The sequence below is a fragment of the Symphalangus syndactylus genome, chromosome 6, assembly GCF_028878055.3.
Source record: "Symphalangus syndactylus isolate Jambi chromosome 6, NHGRI_mSymSyn1-v2.1_pri, whole genome shotgun sequence".
NCBI classification, from domain to species: domain Eukaryota; kingdom Metazoa; phylum Chordata; class Mammalia; order Primates; family Hylobatidae; genus Symphalangus; species Symphalangus syndactylus.
Genome location: NC_072428.2, coordinates 64,082,562 through 64,105,042, shown reverse-complemented (window position 1 = coordinate 64,105,042; position 22,481 = coordinate 64,082,562). Strand labels below are relative to the sequence as shown.

Below are 22,481 nucleotides of genomic sequence, written 5' to 3'. Positions count from 1 at the left end.
ATGGTAAGAGCTCTTGAAAGTTAAAGAACACCTACCTAAGAGTATGTAAATTATTAAAACATTTTAGAGGGCAATATAGCAATACATTCCAACATTTTAAATATGCAAACTCTTTGACTCAGCCATTCCATTTCTACAGATTCTTCCTATAGACATTTTTACTTACATGCACTAAGAAATATCTACAAGGATGTGCAGTACAGCTTTGTTTTGTTTATAATAACAAAAAAATACAAAGTATCCATTAATAGGAGCACCAGTTAAATGAATAATGTTATGCCTATACCCTGTAATACTATTGAGTTACTAAGAATGAAATAGAATTCTATGTACAAACTTGGGAAAATGTCCAAGATATAATGATAAGTGAGAAAATTAAGCTGCAACACAATGGAAAGAAAGTGCACCAATCCATTAACAATATTATCTTCAGGGTAAGGAATTAGAGAATAATTTTATTCTGTACTCTATACATTTTCATACCTTTTTATTTCTAAGGAAGCAATACATTTATAATAAAAAAATGCATTTTCTTAAAAAGTAGAAGCCCACCCTCCACTACACCCCCAGCTTCCCTTTTCGATGCAGTGGAAGATAAGCACTGGGCTGTTCATGGGCTGGAAAAGCTAGAATCTGCTTTTCTCCAGGTGCTCCAAGAGAGAGGCATAGCTCTGATGGCTGCTCCCTCCCAGCTGCCAATCACGCCCTCTCTTCCTCTGATGATTCTACTGTAGGATGGGGGGAGAGCATAGAACAGGATAGGCAGGAGAGGCGCAGGTAGGTGGGAGAGCTCTGACATCAAAAGCTGCCTCTGCCTGTCTTTCCCCTCAAGTCTGCCTTGTCAAGCCCAAAATTAGAAGGGAAATGAACTGTAGCTAAATCAGCTAACTGAACCAAGAAACAGCCCTCCACCTTCACTTCCAGTGACATCGATCCAGTGATACTGACAGGGTCCCCCAGCAGTAGAGAGTTCTGCAGACACACAGGCTGACCTGTCCAGGTACTGCCTGTAGGAGGCAGATGGGGACACAGCTACTTGAAAAGGAAAGGACAGAAACAACTGGATGAATTCCATGAATTGGTAAATTGCCTAATCTAATTTTTCTCTTTGGGTAAGGGTCCTTTGTCTCTGCTTCAGATGGTGGAAAGGCGCACCAGAGTGAGGCTGCTGCCAGCTTTCTTCTAATGACATGCCGGGACCCAGGCCTGTTATTACCAATATTCTAGAATCTGAGGAAAGGGCATTATGCCAGATGAGCCTCTCCCTCCCTCCCACTGTGTAAGCTTTAGAATCTGAACTGGACTGAGCGGGCCTGAAGTATACACTTCTGGTAAATAAAAATAATTCTAATATTATATTATTAGCTCTAGTAATGCTATTATTATTAGTTAGGTAATAGCTCAATAAATACCACCTTCTTATTCTGTGTCAAATGCTGTGCCAAGTGCTTTGTATGCATTATTTCACTTTAAAACAATCGTGTGGTAAGTACGATTATTATCCAACTTTTAAAAAATAAGAACACTAATCCTCTATTAAATAACTTTCAAAACATCACTCAACTAGTAAGAAGCAACACTAAGACTGGTTTAGTTCCATTCTTAACCATGAAACTGTGGTGGTTTGTAGAGTAGAATCTTGGCAATCATGAGGAATACACCAAAATGAAACCAAAATACCTACTAAGAAAACAAACTTACCTCCCCCTTAAAATTTTGTAAAACTGCAGGAAAAGATATTTTCAAAAAAAAATAAACCAATTAACATGAGAGGCATTGGGTACATTGGGTAAATACCCAGACAACAGAGTCAGACTACCTAGGTTCAAATCTCAGCTCTCTACCATCTACCAGCTATGTGACCTTAGCAAACTGTTTAAACCTCTGAGCCTCAGTTTCTTCATTTTTAAAATGGGTTGTTTTGGCCGGGCATGGTGGCTCACACCTGTAATCCCAGCACTTTGGGAGGCTGAGGCAGGCGGATCACTTGAGGTCAGGAGATCGTGACCAGCCTGGCCAATATAGTGAAACCCCATCTGTACTAAAAATACAAAAATTAGCTGGGTGTGGTGGCACACACCTGTATAATTCCAGCTACTCAGAGGCTGAGGCGGAGGTTGCAGTGAGCTGAGATTGCTACACTGCACTCCATCCTGAGTGACAGAGCAAGACTCAGACTCAAAAAAGATAAGGATTGTTTTGAGGGTTAGAAGAGTTAATATAGTAAGTGTATTTCTTTCCTATTGCTTCTATAACAAATTACCACAAACTTATTGGCTTAAAACCACACTAATTTATTATCTTACAGTTCTGGAGGTCAGAGGTCCCAAATGGGTCTTACTGGGCTAAAGTCAAGGTCTGTGTTTCTTCTGCAGGTTCTAGGGGAGAATTGATTTCTTTGCCCTTTCCAGCTTTTACAAACCACTTGCAGTCCATCTTCAAAGCCAGGATCTTCACATCACTCTGACCTCTGCTGTCTTTGAACATCCCTTTTTCCGACTCTGACTCTTCTGCATCCCTCTTTCCCTCATAGATATCCTTGGGTCCACATGGATAATTCAAGGTAATCTCCTCATCTCAAGAGTCTTCATTTACTCACATCTGCAAAATCCCTTTTACCATGTAAGGTAACATATTCACAGGTCCCAGGGATTAGGATGTGGATATCTTTGGAGTCATTATTCTACCTGTCACAGTTATATATAGAGATAGAGATATATATAGATATATACATACTAGTAGCAACATTAAAAATAAAAAAAGATTACCCATAACCAAATCAGAACTTTTAGGGAATTCCTGAAAGATAAAAAAAAAACAAGTGAGGTCATATTGATGATATAATCATAGCCCAAAATATGATGAGATTATTGGGGATAGCTCCAGAGAAGCACCAAGCTTGGAGTCAAAATATATAAGGGATAGAAAGGACTCTGCTCAATTAAAGCACTTCAATAGCAGTATTTGAGTCTGTGGGTCCTACTGCACCCCCTGCCTCTTCTAAGAGGCAGACAGCAGAGTTTTCCCGGTGAGGGTGAGTTGTGTGGCATGATGGTCTAGACAGATGGGGAGCCCCACACGCAGCAGACAAGCTACCAGCACAAGCCTATAAGCAGCACCTCCTGCCTCTCCCCAGGGACAATGGTAGTTAACTGAGTCCATCTGATTCCCTCAGGAACTTGGCTGGAGAGGAAGGAAAGTCAGACATCTGGGAGAGTGAGGACTCAAGAATACCTTGCCGGTTATTCTCTGCTTGCCCTTGGCCCCAGCAGCCCTGATCCATTCTCCATTCTCCTCTCCTCTCCTGTGGGGCTGACCTCTATGAGTGCATTCCCAGGGTCCCTTACCCTCTAGCTTCCAGCCATGGGGCAACTGGCAGGAGGCTGAAGACTGGAGGAGGGAAAGGCCATGGTATTTATTCCTCCACCCACTCCATCCCGCCATGTCTGCCTTCCTCTGTGGCCACAGTTTCTGCCTTCCTCAGTGGCCACAGTTCCTGTCAGGCAGCCTTTAAACAGCTCCAACTTCTAACCAGCCTCCAAGATCACCATCTCCCTAGGCCTCAGAGTGATGATGGCTCCTAGTGTTGTGAGTGTCTCTGCCAACACCTTTGCAAATAGTCCCTGCATTAAAAAGTTGCTTCAAAAGTCCCAGCCAAGGAATGCTATCTGTGTCCTGCAGGTCCCTAGAATGATCCAGACTTCCAAGAGAAACTTAGTGGTGCAGCAACACAGTGAGGAGCTACAAGGTCCTACTCCTGCAGCCCTGGATCCTGAACGTCCCTCCTGCCCCAGGGCCCATTCTGCCCAGCTGTGCTGAGGACCCCTCCCTTCTCCTGAGCAGAGGCCTTGACTTTCCCTGATCCCTAGGGCTGGGCTTACACATCTGTATTGCATACTACTACCTGTCTTTTTAATAAATGTTCCATTCTCTTGTTCGCACACCACCTTCAATGGCCAGGCAGCTGACAGGCAGTTCCCTCACAGCTGCTGGTGGCTAGGAGAGCTGGCACAGCATTTGGGAAAGCCTGCTTTATGGCAGCCACCTTTAGCTTAGCTCTGGGCTCATCAGAAGGAGGAAAGGACCACTCGGAGCCTGGATATGGACTTGGAATTGGGCCCAGAGACTCTACACAGTTATCAAGGAGACAAAAACAAACAAAGCAGGAGCAATTAGTGCCCTGTTAAAAGGGAGGCTCATCTACACACATTTCCTTCTGATTAAGGTGGTATCCCCTCGGCCGTTTTTCCTGTGATGATTATCTTCCCATCTCATGTCCTTCAGAGGAGACTCACAGCTCAACCTCACAGATTTGTTCACAGCTTCAAAAACCTAGCATATTAACTAAGCTGCTGTGGGAACTAAACTCTTGCAATTCCTTCATGTCCTGATTTCATTAACATTTTTAAACTTACTGTTACTAAATTTTCTTACACCCGTTTGCATATTTTATCTGGGAGACAACCTGCCACAGAGTATTGACCTGTAAAATGAGAACCTAAAGACTAAAAAATAAACCAAGAATCTAGATAAAAGCTAAAAATAACTTCAATCACTCTTTAGAGATGCTGGAGAGGAGAAAGTTTGTGCAGCCATCACAGTTGGATTAACTAACTTCTAAGTCCCCTTCCAGCTCTGAGAATCTTTCAGAGAGTGGCTTTTGCCTAAAAGGTTCAGTATCACGCTGGTAGGCCCAGCCACATCCATTGCCAGGATCTGCATCCCTCGTACTCTGGTGATGAGTTGGAGAGTGTTCTTTAGCTCCTATCTGAAGCAACAACCTCACCCAGCCTCTGAGACAGGCATGATAGTTTCTTCCTGACCATCTCTGCATTGTTCCCTTGGACTGTCAGTGTCCCAAGGATGAGGACTGTGTCTCTGCACCTCTCCTTGTTCAGGCCCTGGACACAGTAGGCTCTCAGAGAATGTGCGCTGAATGAATGAGTGACACTCCCTATGCCTAAACCCATATCCTGTAGGCTTCCTAGCAGCCCTAGAAACCATGAGTTGATTTGAGACCCGCTTTGGTGTTCCACACGAAGACTACAATAGTAAATATACTATTTTCCAAACTTTTTGCCACCTAGATTATGTCACCTAGATTAGAGAAACTGTGATTCAGTTTCTCTAATCAGAAGCACTAGTCTAATGCTACAACTGAGTTGCATGGGGAAAGAGCCATAGCAAGAGGCAACAATTATCTTGTACAGATCAGAGCTAAACTGACTTGGCTGTGGAGCCGAGAACTGGGGCAGCAGCTTCCTAATAGTGCAGCTTCCTGATTTGGGCAGAGGCAGCAACTCTGCAGTGTGATTTTGGGGAGCCATTTCTAGAAGGTCAATTTAGATTGTTTCTTCAACTCTCCCAGCAATTCTGTGAGCTACAAATACTTTTTCATAAACTTCTTTCTGCTTAGCCAGGTAGAACAGATTCTGTTATTTCTAATCACACTGCCCTGACTGACCCCTTCACACCCTCTCAAACTGTTCCTGGCTTTCTACCTTTCAAAGTTCTTTCCCACACTCAAACTCCCAAAGTCCAGCGCAGCTTAGCTTACCTAAGCTATATTAAGAACTCATTCTGCCCCAGGCCCTGGGCTAGATGCTGTAATACATGACATTCTTGATGTGAATGGGTCCCTGCCCTCCTAGAGTTTACAGTCTAATGAAGCAACTAACCATGTAATCAAATAATTTATCAATCAGAGACAGGGAATCCAAGACGGTTTAAATGGAAGACACTGATGTTTCTGCATGTTTTAAATGGGAGATGCTTACGTTTTGGGAAGGCAGCTCATCTCTGGTCCACAAGTGTTCATGAGCACTACTCTCAGCATCTTCTGGAAAGTAAACCAGGGAACAGTAAACATATTATGAGGTGATGGATTTTGAAATCTACCACAAACCAAAAAAAACCAGGCTCACCACAGTCAGGCTGACTTCCACGAGCACAATAAAATACACACATGCTTCACTGACTCTAGCCTGTTCCTTCATAATAAAAGCTTTCTCACTCATTGCTTACAACAATGCGTGGGACCCTCAAAACTGTTACCCACATTTTCCTTGGAAGGAAAATGCTGTCTGCCTTGGGGTTCTGAGAATTTTGTAGCATTCTACCTTTATCTCCCATTAATGGCTCCTTTCATCCTGAGCTTCGGGCACATCTGACCTTCCCCACCCTGAAAATGCAAACTGCCCTGTCCCCATTCCCATGCCTCACTCTAATCTTCCATACCACTCTCCTGCCTTGTCAAAATCCTACCCACCCTCCATGGCTCCAATAAATGTCACCTGAACCAAAAGCCTTCAACCAATTACTAGAGACAGGGTTAATTTGTTCTACATCTGTATTATAGACTCTTGACACTTACAAATTTTAACATTCTCTATTTTGACTATTTTCAAGTGATCCTAAAAGTCCAAGACCTAGACTGATTTGGAATTTCATTGAGCACAGAATTTGAATCGCAGCTATTGAGAGGTTGGTGTAGGGAAAATGTCACTGAGCCAAGAGGGTAGTGAGAAGGTTTGGTATAAACGAGGCCCTGGAGGATAAAAAGGACAGAGAATGACAGAGCATCCTACTTCTACCTTCCTTTAACCCACCCAGATAGAGAAGATGGGATTGGTAAGAGAGTGGGATCTGGTTTTTAAACCACAGCAAAAGGGTCTGGGGGTATCAGAAGGTACAGACCAGGCCCTCTAATAAGGGAAAAAAGGAAGGTTGCCTAGGAGAAATGGTCAAGCACTGATGGAGCAGGACTGAAGTACTGCTGGTTACGGACCAGGGCTCAGGCGCCAATTGTCAAGTAGGAGCTCAGGGCCGTAGGGTACCCAGCAGCCATGCATCCCTATTTCCATACTCCTTTGTTACATCTACTGATTAAGCCTGTCCTATAGAGGATGCCCCAAGTGAACAGGTCCCAAAGGCCTTGTCAGGTGCCCTCTAAATGTGAATGTCTACTGGATTTGGTGAGTGCCTCCCTCGCAACACCCATCATCTGGGGAAGGGGGGGATCCTGCCTCTTCATCCTCTAGACTGGCTAGGGCCTCATCTTGGTGATCCTTGTATCTATATATAAGATCACAGATCAAAGTAGAATAATCATGGTACTTGTCCACTTGACCAGGTTGATTGGGCCAAAAGTGGAATCAAACTCAACTTGGCCTCCAAGTCTTTTCCCTTCAGATATTTGGACTTGGAACTAGGAAACATTTAGTCAGTATCTCTCTGGTACCTGAAGTCAGATGTAACATGTAAGAGCTGTCAGAGCCTATTTTCCTACCATCTGGAAAAAGACAGTCTGCATTCAAATAATATAAATAACACCAATAACAGCTAACGCTTATTAAGCACCTTCTATGTACCAGGGACTGTGCCAAGCCCTTTAAGTGCATTAACTCATTTAGTCCTCACAACAACTCCAGGAGGTAAATGATATGATCATTCTTGTTTATAGATGAGAAAACTGGGGTGCAGCAAGGTTAAGTGACTTGCTCAGTGTCACACAGCTAGTAAGTAACAACCCTCTGGCTCCAGAGCCCATCGTCTCAACCACTACTCTATAGCTGGCAAAGCTGGCAGGGAGAAGGAAGTACAATTGAGAGATAGCAAGAGGCGTGGTCATGTTCAAGCCCCTGTTCCAATAGTTCCTGAAGCCAGACTGCATCTGCAACCATGCTGCCATGTATCTATACAGGAGGAAGTTCGTGCAACCAAAATAGGGTTGGTTTACAATGTAAGTTTCTGACACTAGCAACTAAAAAATTCCTGACAAGATACTATCTCTCTAGCATGTAGCATGCTCTCCACCAACAACCTTCTCACCCTGCATCTTATTCTTCCCATCTCCACTGGGCAGCCAAAATGAGATTCCAAATCCAAATGAAATTGTATGCTTAGGCGTGGGCAAGGACTTCATGTCTAAAACACCAAAAGCAATGGCAACAAAAGCCAAAATTGACAAATGGGATCTAATCAAACTCAAGAGCTTCTGCACAGCAAAAGAAACTACCATCAGAGTGAACAGGCAACCTACAGAATGGGAGAAAATTTTTGCAACCTACTCATCTGACAAAGGGCTAATATCCAGAATCTACAATGAACTCAAACAAATTTACAAGAAAAAAACAAACAACCCCATCAAAAAGTGGGCAAAGGACATGAACAAACACTTCTCAAAAGAAGACATTTATGCAGCCAAAAAACACATGAAAAAATGCTCATCATCACTGGCCATCAGAGAAATGCAAATCAAAACCACAGTGAGATACCATTTCACACCAGTTAGAATGGCCATCATTAAAAAGTCAGGAAAAAACAGGTGCTGGAGAGGATGTGGAGAAATAGGAACACTTTTACACTGTTGGTGGGACTGTAAACTAGTTCAACCATTGTGGAAGTCAGTGTGGCGATTCCTCAGGGATCTAGAACTAGAAATACCATTTGACCCAGCCATCCCATTACTGGGTATATACCCAAAGGACTATAAATCATGCTGCTATAAAGACACATGCACACGTATGTTTATTGCGGCACTATTCACAATAGCAAAGAGTTGGAACCAACCCAAATGTCCAGCAACGATAGACTGGATTAAGAAAATGTGGCACATATACACCATGGAATACTATGCAGCCATAAAAAATGATGAGTTCATGTCCTTTGTAGGGACATGGATGAAATTGGAAAACATCATTGTCAGTAAACTATCGCAAGGACAAAAAACCAAACACAGCATGTTCTCACTCATAGGTGGGAATTGAACAATGAGAACTCATGGACACAGGAAGGAGAACATCACACTCCGGGGACTGTTGTGGGGTGGGGGGAGGGGGGAGGGACAGCATTAGGAGATATACCTAATGCTAAATGACAAGTTAATGGGTGCAGCAAAACAACATGGCACATGGATACATACATAACAAACCTGCACATTGTGCACATGTACCCTAAAACCTAAAGTATAATAATAAAAAAAAAAGAAAAAAAAAAAGAAATTGTATGCTTAAAACCCTTCTATATCTTTCTAAAATCCCAGGAGAAAGTCCAAACTTTTCTTTGTAACATACAAGGCCTTTCAGGATTTTGCTCCTGCTTCATTTCTCATCATTCCCCTGCCCTCACCTCCTTTCCATGACACTCTACACCTAAAGGGAGAAAAAAATAATTTCTGAACTCCCCTGAGCTCATCTCCCTGCCACCATTTTGTCTAAGTTCTCTCCAGTGGCTCACAAGTGGCTCTCCTGATTATCATCTGCCTTGCTATTTCCTACTCCAGAGGCAGAGGCCAAAGACTATAAGGTCAGGACCTCAGCACATCCACATAAAGACTGCTTACCTGGCTGACTCCCAAACATTGTACCCTGTCATTTCTGTCCACTGTGCTTTAATTCCCTGGGACCCTGATGCCTAATTAAATGACATATGAGGAAATGCGCTGCACAGTGCCTAGAACATAGTAGTTGCTCACCATGTGATATTTCGCTTCCTTCCTTCCTCTCTTCCTCTGCTGGTAAGCCTATTATTGAAGGATTATTGTCCTCATCCTGCCCTGTAAAAGCATCTCAAGCCAAACTCCCCACATCATCTGCCCTGTGTCATATCTGAGAAATACCAACTCCTGTCCAAGTTCAGGGATCTGATAAGAACAACTTTAAGCCCTAAGGTATTGGGTCACGATTGGTGCTACTTTGGGGTCTGGGTCTGTGTCTGCAGGTGGGTGTTCAAAGGGTCCAGCCATGCAGAGAGAAGAGGGAAGAGTTTCAGGGGTGCCCACACAGCACCTTTCCCTGACCCTAGATTCACTATAAAAAGAACTAGCTCAAAGCAAGCTGTTCTTGAAGCATCGTTCCATCTTCATAGCAATTCTATTTGTGTCTGCAGAAGAGGGCTGGAGCACCTCATTCTGCTACAATTGGAACAATTACCCCGTAAATGTGATAATTACTGTTTGATCATTTGGTAGGCAAAGGGAAGACTGGTTCCAAGATTTGCTCCTCCTTGTCGTAAATTTCTATGAAGAATCTGCTTATGTTCCAGGGCCACAGACTTCATATTTCAGAATCAGATGAGAATGTCTTCTAGTTCCTTCCTTTCCAAAAAAATAAAGATTTGGACATTTCTCTTTTGTGCTGGCTGGGCTGCTAAGTTTAAGGGTATTGTCTAAGGCAATTGTCTCAGTAATTTAAGCCAGAGGATTAGGCTCTTTGCACATGCCTATCAACTCAAGAGCTGGCTGTCTTGTCAAAAACCATGCTGTCATCTTGGCATCGATTTGACCAAGGTGGCAACATAAGTGGTGTCTCTCTCAAGGCCCTAAATACAAAAAAAAGCTATATTCACTTTGCATTTTTTAGGGCAAGCTGTGTATCCGCTCTACCCATTCTGGACAACAGAATCTTATCTGTAAAATTCAAAGTTTGGAACCTTATAATGCCTGCAAAAAAGTTGAGAATAAACAAGCCCATGCTACGGAATAACCTCCATACATACTACTATGCAAATTATTTAACCTTAAGTATACATATTAATAAAACCAATTATAACCACCACAGTGGAGTAGGAGGGGATCTTCAGGAATAGTGAAACCCTTGATCCTTAGCTATACCTTCAGGTATGTCTAAAGACACATTTCTGCCCCATTCTTGTCCAGAAGGTCTCCATTTGTCATCCTGATTCTGCATTACAATCCTTCTCTAGGCCTCAGAGGGCCCATGTTCTACACATCTGCCTTTAATAGCCACCTCCCAGTTTTAGAAGTTTGAGAATTTTTAGTCTGTCTATTTGTAGCAGTTCCAAGATCATACATTAAGTGTGAATTGGGTCACTACCTCAATATTCTAATGGGTCTAGTGGCTGTTATTCCTAATATACCAATGCAAATGACCATAAAATGTTAAAAGAGGTTCACAATCCTGCTGGCATCTCTGCAGCTGCTCTGGAGTTGAACAGTGTTGCATGTGTCTCCTTCTGGAGAGAAGAACACCACTTCCAGATGCAAGTACCACCTTTAGAAGTTTCCTACACTATCCAGAGGTCCTCTACTATAGAGGCTACTTCCAATGTTTCACAGACATCCCTCTCTGCCTATAACAGCTTAGAGTATTGCAGTTTCTCCATTTCAAATTCTCTCACGTCTGGTTCACAGATGTTCTTGTGAAAACTGGAGAGGATACGCTTTGTCATCTCTGGGTCTTCCACCAATGAATGTTCACCTATTTCACAAAGGATTATCAATCCACTTCCCTCCAAACAGTCTTAGCAGGAATGTAGGTGGCTCTGCTATGTAGCCACAGTTTTCAGTCAAAGGTTGGGTGACCAATCTAAGTGGAGCCAATCGAAGTCCCTTCCCTGGCAACTTGAAATTGGAACTAAGTGATGCCAGACTCAGCTGGCTACTCCCTTGAACAGGAGAGATATAAATGCAGACACTGTGGCATACCATTTTCTATTCCATGCACTAGGTATCAGAGAAAACCAATCAATGTAGAGAAATAAGGCAGCAGACACGGAGAGAAGCATGGGTAAGAGATGGAGATAGAAAATTCCCTGGTTCTTAGAAACTTTCCAAGCTCCACTTGCAATCCTTTCTGAGACCTTCATGCACTACTGCCTTTGGAGTTCCTGAACTATCCCTATACAGTTATTATTTTACATTCTCCTTTTAAGATTTCTGCATTTACCAACCAAAGTGATCCTGATAAATGCTATGCTTTTATTGCGAAAAATCCCACATCAAAAGCTGGCTACTCATTTCTCATAAAAGGTCAACAACATAGCTGACAGCAGCAGCCTAGAAAGTTCTTGAGGAAGACTGCTTGGTGTAGCAGAAAGATGTTCTTTGGGATCAGACATCCAAAGCTTCAAATCCCACCACTAGAAGCTACATGGCACTGAACAAGCTCTCTAATCATTTTAGACTTCAGCTTCTTTTTTTTTTTTGAGACAGAGTCTCGCTGTCGCCCAGGCTGGAGTGCAGTGGTGCAATCTCGGCTCATTGCAGGCTCTGCCCCCTGGGGTTCATGCCATTCTCCTGCCTCAGCCTCCCGAGTAGCTGGGACTACAGGCGCCCACCACCTCGCCTGGCTAATTTTTTGTATTTTTAGTAGAGATGGGGTTTCACTGTGTTAGTCAGGATGGTCTCGATCTCCTGACCTTGTGATCCGCCCACCTCGGCCTCCCAAAGTGCTGGGATTACAGGCATGAGCCACTGCACCCGGCCAACTTCAGCATCTTTATCTGTAAGAGGGGTATAATAATTACCATTAGGCAGTGTTGTTCTGGAGACTAAAGCTCATGTCCAAAGAGTGCTTAGCACTCTCCTTGGCACATAGGATGGATGTGATAAAAAAGAACTACTATTTCTTTAAATGCCTATTTTAGGGTTTGCCTCAGGGAAACTGTAACTGTAATGGGTAACCCTGGTTTAAAAGTTTCCCAAATAAAGCCAGATGTCAAAATTATATAGCTCAGAAAAGGCTGGCTTTCTTCATGATCAACATGTACATCTACATCCAGTAAGATCAAACAAACAGAAGTGGGCCTTTTAAATGTAGAATTACCACATGACCCTGCAATTTCACTCCTACACAGATACTCAAAGAACTGAAAAAAGATATTCAGACAAGTACATGTATGCACATGCTCATAGCAGCATCATTCATAATAGCCATAAAGTAAAAAGACCCCAAATGTCTATTAATCAATGGATGGATAAACAAATCATGGTACTGATTATGTGCAATAGAATACTGGCCATGAAAAGGAATTAAGTACTGATGCATGTTACAACACAATGAACTTCCAAGATATTTTGCTAAATGAAAAAAAGCCATACACAAAAGGTCACATGTATGATTCAATTTACATGATGTATCCAGAAGAGATGAATCCATAGAGACAGAACGCAGATCGGTGTTAGTCAGGGGCTGAGAGGAGTGGGGAAGGGGAAAAACCTGCTAAATAGGTCAGGAATTTTACTTTGGAGGGATGGAAATATTTTGGAACTAGATAGAGGTGGAAGTTGCACAACATTGTAAGTGTACGAAATGCTACTGAGTTGTTCAGGTTTAAATGGTTAATTTTATGTTATGTGAGTTTCTCCTCAACGAATTTTTTTTAAAGAAATGACCTAAATTACACAAAGAGCCAACAATAAAAGAAAGACCTTCTTGATGATAAGAGCTGAAAACAGGGGAAGGCTGGCAGGAGTAAAATCAATGAAGGGCCCCCAAATTCTCCCACAGTAGTATAGACCAGTTCTTAAGAGATAGCTTTGTGGAGTCAAGGGTTCTTCCCCAGAGCCTAAGGTAGTAGCAGGAAAAGGCCTGAGGTAGGAGTCAGGAGCTGTGACTGTGTCACTAGATAATCAGCGCCTCTCCCCTGAGCCTCAAGCTCCCTCAGTTGCAAACCCAGAAAACTACCTCCCGTGGCTGTTGTGAGGCTCAAAGTAAACAGTGAATATGAAGGTTTTCATTACCCATTATAAAAATGCAAAGTTTTCCACGTGGTTCAGGGTTGAAATTCCAGCTTGTTGTATGTCCCTGGACAAGCTACTTGACCCCTCTAAGTCTTGTTTTTGTCTCTACCTACCTTACATGATTGTTGGAGAATTAGAAATAATATACGCAAAGTGCCTGGCACCCAGTACACCCTCAGTAAGTTGAAGCTATTGTTAAATGGGTGGGAATAATTTCAGCAAGGAAGGGAAGGAATAAGAGAAAATCAGCAAAATGGGTGTTGGGATGAAGGTGGGAGTCAGTAGAAATGTCGTGGCCAGTGCAGGATTATGGCAGCCTAAGGGGAATATATAATCTAGAAATGGCATATGTGATGCCTCCTTTCTCTCCTGCATTCATAGCAGATATTACCAATCAATCATGTATTCTTTACTGCTGCACCAAGATGTGGCCTCACAACACTCATCACTTTGTTCTAAGCAGCCATGGTCAATTGAAGGGTGTTGGCATGAAGATGAAACCCATTTGTCACTCCTGTACTAACAGTTTCTTGGAGGATGAGGGATGATGTGTCCCTAACAGTACACATAATTTCACAATTTGTGTCATGTACCCAGTTAAAATAAATTGGTGGAAGGAACAGGGGTGACTTATCTGTGCAGTGTGCAGCACAATCGATTATGAGTTCTACCACGTACTTGCTCTGTGACCTGGGACAAGTCACTTCAGCCTTCTGAACCTCAGTTTTCCCATCTATGAAACAGGAGCAATGGTATCCAGCTCATGGAGTTGCCAAGGAGCTCAAATGAGCTCATGTGTGTAAGACAGGAGATAAGGCAACACCTACATATGAAGAATTTTTGAGGAAGAATGCCCCATCTTGTTGTTGGAGACAGGAAGGATACAGACCACGCTGAGAGTTTAGTGAGATTTTTCAGCTCTGCTATACCCCAGTGCAGAAAATGAACTCCAAAGTTAAGACCCCAAAATCCTATTTCCCTGGTCTTTCCCAGTGAGGTCTGAGGCAGCCAAGTCATACAATGAGGAAGACTTTTCCAATCAGGTACCTTAAGGCTGGAGCTGTAGGCTCTGCCAGGCCAGGGGTCTTCTCTGAGCACGAAAGGGGCAGATGTCTAGGGTTTTCCAGATCAGTACCTAGGACAGGGAACCTAGGTGAAATACACAGCCTTGATGGCTAAAGGACTCAGCAAAGGGCAGGCAAACACCCTTTTGTTTTTTTTCCTTTTCTTTTCATCTTTTTTTGTTTTCATTTTTGACACAGGGTCTCTGTTGCCCAGGCTGGAACGCAGTGGTGCAATCAGCGCTTACCGTAGCCTTGACCTCCTGGACTCAAGAGATCTTCCCACCTCAGCCCCTTGTGTAACTGGGACTACAGGCATGTGTCCCATTGCCCAGCTAATTTTTTTTAATTTTTATAGAGACAGGAGCTCGCTATGTTGCCCAGGCTGGTCTCAAATTCCTGGGTTCCATTGATCCTCTCACCTCAGCCTCCCAAACTGCTGCGATTACAGGGTGAACCACCATGCCTGGCCACCTTTCTTTTCCAAGCTACTCCCTAGCCTAATGCCCTTCAGTGATTCCTCTTACTCATGCTTAAAGTAAAAAAGACCTTGAAGGCCAGCCTCACCTTTTCCAATCTCACCTTCTGAATTTCTCTACCCTTAACCCATTGCTCCAGCCATTCTCTCCATTCCCAAATGAACCAGCCTCTCTCACACACACTTCCCGGCTTTTGCAAGTGCTGTTGCCTTTTTCACACAACATACTCACCACCACCATTCACCAAATCCATTTAACCAAACTGTCTTTCACACATCCTTTCAAACTAATGCCTTTCCACAGATCCCTGCTTAGGGTAGTATAAGCCTCTCTTATGCATTCCCTTGGCAGCCTATACTACCCTTCATCATAATATTTATTACAATAGACTGTTGACAATCTGAGAGCAGGACTGTGTTTTATGTTTATATCTTCATGGCTTAGCACAGTGCCTGGCACGATAAATAGTGTTCAACAGTCATTCAAAGAAAAAATGAGTAATCAATGAGAGACACCAGGTTATGACTTAACATTGCGAAGTATATAATGTTTTGACAGCTCTTTCTTCTTCTTTTCTACCATTCTTTTAATCATTCTTTTCTTTGATTTATTTTAATGGGCAAACTCGGAATCGGGTGTCATTGCCAGCCTCCCTGTATAATTAGGAAAAAAAAAATTTCCCCAGATTTTCAGGGAATAGGGGCTGATAGTCACTTTCAAGCCATGCAAAATGGGAAATTAACATAAAGCTACACAAAGCTTTTGTGACAATGGGCCCTCTGACTCAGCTTCAGAGATGAGAGCAAAGAAGCATTGTCCTTTGTTCTTTTCACATACTCCCCCTAGTGGCAAGAGCTCCAAGTAAGCTAAGGAAGAAAATGAGACCCATTTGGTCCAGAGCTCTCTCTTTCTCAATGCCTCATTCACAGGCTTTAAAACACATCGAGATTCCTTCACATCACCTATTCCAAGAGAAAATGACTGACAAACGTGAGTGGTCCAGGCTGCATTCTCTCTCCATGAAGTCACCAGAGCTACAGTCATAGTCCTGGGTGATCTCTGGTCATCTGATACAATTTTGCCCAAGCTGGGACCCCAGACCTCTAAACGTCAGAGGAAAGAGTACTGGAGCAATGGGGTCCTCAAGAGGATCTGGACATATTAAAATGCCTCAAAAAACTGTATCATCGTTGGAGATGAAATTGGAAACCACCGAAGAAATTGGCAAGTATCTTCGCCTTTCCCTGTAAATTTATCAGCTTACTGTTAAATCAGCACTGCTTATCTCCCACTCACCAACAGTAGCTTATCTTGAATTAATGGAAAACAGGAAAATAAGTAGTGGCTTCATACATGTTGTTGGTAAAGAGTGTAAGCTGTGTTTAAATGGGAGCTTATAAAGGTAAAAAATCATAAAAGTGGTTATTTGCAATGAAAAACACCAGGACCCACTTCCCTGCTACCCTGTTGGCCTTTTGAGGTTTAGATAAACTAGGCTGCTTTCAGCAGGGGAGTGTTTCTCATGTCCAGGCCATCTCATCAGACATTGGAAGAGGAAAGGATTTATTTGCCTACAGTAGCGAATGGCAAATAGTTATTTTCTAGAAAGAAACTCAAACTGATTTTTATCTATTTTAGCTCAAAAAATTTCAAAATCTCCTGCAAGTCCACTGCATGAAATTCAATTTCCTTAGTCTTTTTTATTCTACCTTTTTCATTTTATTCACCCAATTCCACCCAATCTTCATGTAATTCCTATGCCCCAGTCTACGAAGTTTCCTCACCAAACTATGACCACATTTTGAACATTCACTCATTCATTCAACACACCTTACCAAAAGCTTGTTATGGCCCAGGCATGGTAAGCACTGGAGACACCATGACAGATATGGTCTCTACCATAATGGAGAAAACAAATATTAAGTGCAGAGACATGGGAAGGCTGGGTTGCTGTATGAGTCCGTAACAAAAGTACCAAATCTGCATGTTGTTTGAGTGGGAATGACTTCTTAAAGAGTTACTCTGAAGAGTCACCATTTAAACTGGGATCTGAAAGGTATAAAGGAATTGGCCAGATAAAGAGGAGAAAGAGCTCCAAGTTGAGCAGTGATGCCTTACCATATGCAAAGTCCCTGAGTAGGAAGGAGCAAAGAGATGAGTAAATTGTACTTGCTCACTCCATTCCTCTCTCCTGGACCTCTTTTCTTACAACCTCTGCTAACTAAAACCCTTAAGGTTCAAATCCTATGTCTTCTTGATAACCATTACCAAAAAGCATTTAACCTTCAACTGAATTATAGGATTTATTATTTTCTTAACATTTACATGACACTAATCTATTAAAGCTCTGTGTTGAAGGCTATTAAAATGCTTGTTCTATTTTCTCAGTTATTAATATATTACAAATTAGTGGAGAGCAGAAATCTTTGCAATCCTTGCGTATCCTAGCAGAAATCCTTGCACGTAGTAAGAACTTGAATAGTTGTTGGATTGAACTGGTTTTCTTTACATTCCTCACATCTAATCTTAAACCTAGCTGGCACTCAGATATTTCTGTAAGTAAAACTGGAAAAATGAAAAATGTTTAAAAGTCCAGAGAAGAATAATATTGTGAACGGTCCGAGATCTTACCCTATTGGCAGGCTATCAAGTTATCCTGTCATGGTTGCATGGATGCTGGTAGAAGACATGACACTCCTTGCTAGAAACAAAGAACCCAATTACTGATGGTGCAGCGAGCAGCACGAGTATCAGCATATTTCTGTCAGCTCCCCTTGGCCCCAAGTTCCATGGGGATGATGCAGCTGGGGCTAATGTAGACGCCTGAGCATGTGCAGTACATTGCATTACAGAGAGGAACCCTGAGCTATGAGAACACAAATCTTTTATAATAGGCAGTAAGCATGAGGCCTTTTGCTCCAGAGAGAGATGCTATATTTCCTAAGGTTGTTCATTATACAAAACTGCCACAACAAAAGGCAGAGAAGACCTCCATTTGCAAAACATACAGAAACATGAGAGATCCATGGAAATTATTTCCTAACACTGAGTAAGCAGGTATTATTATTGTTTATTGGGTGCTTGTATGTGCCAGGTCCAGCGCTAAGTATTTTAGATGCATCATCTTCTCTATTCCTCTCAACAAACATATGAGAAAACATTAACAAATTTATGGAAAAATATTTTTATAAATTAAGATGTTTAGCAAACAAACAATAGCAACAAAGGAGGATCTGAAAATACACAGGGGCATTAGGAGGTCTCAGAGAGGAGATGTATCTATTAGCTGAATACTGTCCGGACTCACTTCATCTGCTATTACTGCTTTTCCTTCCTATACTTCTCTGGCCTGCATGGGAGATTATGGATGCCCCAAGCTCCTGCACTCACTTGATACAGTTCCAGGCAGCCTCAGAGAATGATTAAGAATCCCTGGATCTAATTGCCAGTTCCAACAAAGAGAACATGATTGGCCCAACTTTGATAATCAACATTGTATATGTGTGTTACAGAGAGAGCTTTACGGTAATATAAATAATAGTAACATGAATTAATATATAAAGAGATCCACTTTTTTCATAATAATTCCTTAAGGTAAGTAAAATATTGTGATAACACTTACTGGTCTGTATCTTCCACTAGTCTGTGAGCTCCTCCCGAGCAGGGAGCCTATCATTTAACAGAATTATAATCATGTATATAATTATAATTATAATACATGTATAAGGATTTTCCTGTCTCTAAGATTATTTTTAAAAATACTAAATTCTTGCATAATATTCCAAATTGGGACACTTCTGCAAGTTATTTAATCACTTTTGAATATTTAGACTATTTTTAATTTTTCACTACTATAAATAACATTGCAATAGTCATCCTTTTCAAAAATCTTAGCTACAGATGTGATTATTTACTTTGGATAGCTTCTTAGAAGTGAAACTCTAGGCCAGGTGCAGTGGCTCACATCTGCCTGGAATCCCAGCACTCTGAGAGACCGAGATGGGTGGATCACCTGAGGTCAAGAGTTCAAGACCAGCCTGGCCAACATGGCAAAACCCCACCTCTACTAAAAATACAAAAATTAGCCGGGTGTGGCAGCGCACGCCTGTAATCCCAGCTACTTGGGAGGCTGAGGCAGGAGAATTGCTTGAACCCGGGAGGCTGAGGTTGCAGTGGGCCAAGATCACACCGTTGCACTCCAGCCTGGGCGATAGGGCAAGACTCTGTCTCAAAAAAAAAAAAAAAAAGAAGAAGTGAAACTCTGGCTATTCACTTTTTGGAGTTTCATAAATATATTACTAAATTACTACAGGCTAAAACTGGAAACACATTCCCCTTGAGAACTGGAACAAGAAAAGGATGCCCATTCTCACCACCCTTATTCAACATAGTACTGGAAGTCCCAGCCAGGGCAATCAGGCAAGAGAAAGAAATAAAGATATTCAAATAGGAAGAGAGGAAGGTAAACTATCTCTCTTTGCCAACGATATGATTCTATACCTAGAAAACCCTAAAGATTCTCCCAAAGGCCCCTGGAACTGATAAACGAATTCAGCAAAGTTTCAGGATACACAATCAATGTACAAAAAGTCAGTAGCATTTTTATACACCAATAATGTTCTAGCTGAGAATCAAATCAAGAACACAATCCCATTTACAATAGGCACAAAGAAAATGGAATACTCAGGATCATCTCACCAGGGAGGTGAAAGATCTCTGCAAGGAGAACTACAAAACACTACTGAAAGAAAGCAGAGACAACACAAATAAATGGAGAAATATTCCACACTCATGGGTTGGAAGAATCAATATAGTTAAAATGGCCATACTATCCAAAGCAATTTACAGATTTAACGCTATCCTTATCAAAATACCAACATCATTTTTCACAGAACTAGAAAAACCTCTTCTAAAATTAATTTGGAACCAAAAAAGAGCCTGAATAGTCAAAGCAATCTTAAGCAAAAAGAACAAAGCAAGACTTCAAACAATACTATAAGGCTAAAGTAATCAAAATAGCACGATAGAATTACAAAAACAGACACATAGACCAGTAAAACATAATAGAGAACCCAGAAATAAAGCCACACACCTAAAACCATCTGGTCTTCGACCAAATCAACAAAAATAAGCAACACGGATAGCATTCCCTATTCAATAAATGGTGGTGGGATAACTGGCTAGCCATATGCAGAAGAATGAAACTGGATCCCCCTTACCTCTCACCATATACAAAAATTAACTCAAGCTGGATTAAAGATTTAAAAGTAAGACCTCAAACTATAAAAATCCTAGAAAAAAAAACTGGGAAATACCCTTCTTGACACAGGCTTTGGAGAAGAATTTATAGCTAAGTCCCCAACAACAATTACAACAAAAATAAAAACTGACAAGTGGGACCTAATTAAAGAGCTTCTGCACAGCAAAAGAAATTACCAACAGAGTAAACAGATAGCCTAAGAATGGGAGGGAGAAAATATTTGCAAACTATGCGTCTGACAAAGGTCTAACATCCAGGATCTACAAGGAATTTAAACAAACCAAGAAGTATAAAACAATCCAATTAAAAAAAGGAGCAAAGGACATGAATACACACTTCTCAAAAGAAGACATACAAATAGCCAACAAACGTGAAGAAATCCTCAACACCACTAATCATTAGCGAAATGCAATTCAAAACTATAATGAGATGCCATCTCACACCCATCAGAATGGCAATTATTAAGAAAAAAAATCCACACATTGGTTAGCCTGTGAAGAAAAGGGAACGCTTAAACTCTGTTGATGGGAATGCAAACTAGTTCAGCCACTATGGAAAGCAGTTTGGAGATTTCTCAAAGAACTTAAAATACAACTACCATTCAACCCAGCAATCCCACTACTGGATATATACCCAAAGGAAAATAACTCATTCCATCAAAAAGACACAGAGCTGGGCACTGCAGCTCATGCCTGTAATCCCAGCACTTGGGAGGCCTAGGCGGGTGGATAGTTTGAGCCCAGGAGTTCTGGACCAGCCTGGGCAACATGGCAAGACCCCATCTCTACAAAACACGCAAAAACTAGCCAGTTGTGGTAGTGCACACCTGTAGTCACAGCTACTTGGAAGGCTGAGGCAGGAGGATCAGTTAAGCCCAGGAAGTTGAGGCTGCAGTGAGCCATGCACGACTGCACTCCAGCCTGGGTGACACAGCGAAACCCTGTATTAAGACCAAAAAAAAAAAATAAGACACATGCAACCGTACGTTCATTGTAGTGCCATTCACGATAGCAAGGACATGAAATCAACCTAAGTGCCCATCAACAGTGGACTGGATAAAGCAAATGTGGTACATATACACCATGGAATATAATGCAGCCATAAAAATAAGGAAATTATACTCTTTGTAGCAACATGGATGGAGCTGGAGCCATTATCCTACGGAACCTAATGCCAATAACAGAAAACCAAATACACATATTCTCACTTATAAGTAGGAGCTAAACATTGAATATCTGATGGTAAACATGGAAACAATAGGCACTGAGGATCACTAGATGAGGAAAGGGGGAGAGGGACAGAGGGGCTGAAAAAGCACCTGTTGAGTACTATGCTTACATCCTGTTGGGATCACTGGGACCCCTAACCTCGATATACCCTAAGGTTTTGCTTTTTGTTTTTTGAAACTGGTGAGATCAAACTTTTTTCCCAATTTCTTTTTTTTTTTTAGATGGAGTCTCACTCTGTGGCCCAGGCTGGAGTGCAATGGTGTGATCTCGACTCACTGCAACCTCCGCCTCCAGGGTTCAAGCGATTCTCCTGCCTTAGCTTCCTGAGTAGCTGGGATTACAGGCATGTGCCACCACGCCCGGCTAATTTCGTATTTTTAATATAGACAGGGTTTCTCCGTGTTGGTCAGGTTGGTCTCCAACTCCCGACCTCAGGTGATCTGCCCGCCTCGGCCTCCCAAAGTGCTGGAATTACAGGCATGAGCCACCACGCCCAGCCATCCCAATGTTTTAAATAGCAATTTATATTTCCCCTTCATGAATTGTCTGTTAAAGCACTTGTCGGCGAGAATCAAGTTTTGTTCTTCTTTCAATGTGCTTCGGGCCTTAGAAATGGTGTTTGTTACTTAGTTGACTCTCACAAAGCTTTGAATAAATATAGATAGAAACCTAGCCGTAATTGTTTAGAATCTTGCGAGAGTAAGCCACTAACACCGCACAACTGTGTGCCATTTTAGAACTTACAGAGAATATTCATGAGTATTAGTACATTTTAACACAACTACTGTGCATTGTTTTCAGCATTTTACTATGCGGAGCAGTCTTGAGTAACTGAGGTCTGAGAAGGATAAATGGTGAAAATTCAAGGAATTTCTTCTAGAAACGGAGGAATTCAGCTTCCCTAAAGAAAGGACATACCGACTAAAATAGCTGGTCCTCCCGTGCACCAGAGGGCGAAGCAGCAGGATG

At 42.0% G+C, this 22,481-nt stretch overlaps 1 protein-coding gene across 3 annotated transcripts in view; it reads right to left on the bottom strand.

Annotated features, from left to right (window-relative positions):
- Positions 1-2,273: 2,273 nt before the first annotated feature.
- Positions 2,274-22,481, bottom strand: part of ANKRD42 (ankyrin repeat domain 42) — a 122,137-nt gene continuing 101,929 nt past the window's right edge. Inside the window, exons 13-15 of one of the 3 annotated variants that reach the window (XR_010121375.1) lie at positions 17,655-17,724; positions 16,859-17,072; positions 5,778-5,839 (exon numbers count right to left, since the gene is read on the bottom strand). The gene's annotated coding sequence lies outside the window, so the exon portion shown is untranslated. Of the gene's footprint in view, positions 2,800-5,777; positions 5,840-14,543; positions 14,619-16,858; positions 17,073-17,654; positions 17,725-22,481 lie in introns of those variants that run through there. The other 2 variants (XR_010121376.1, XR_010121377.1) reach the window with 2 other exon arrangements.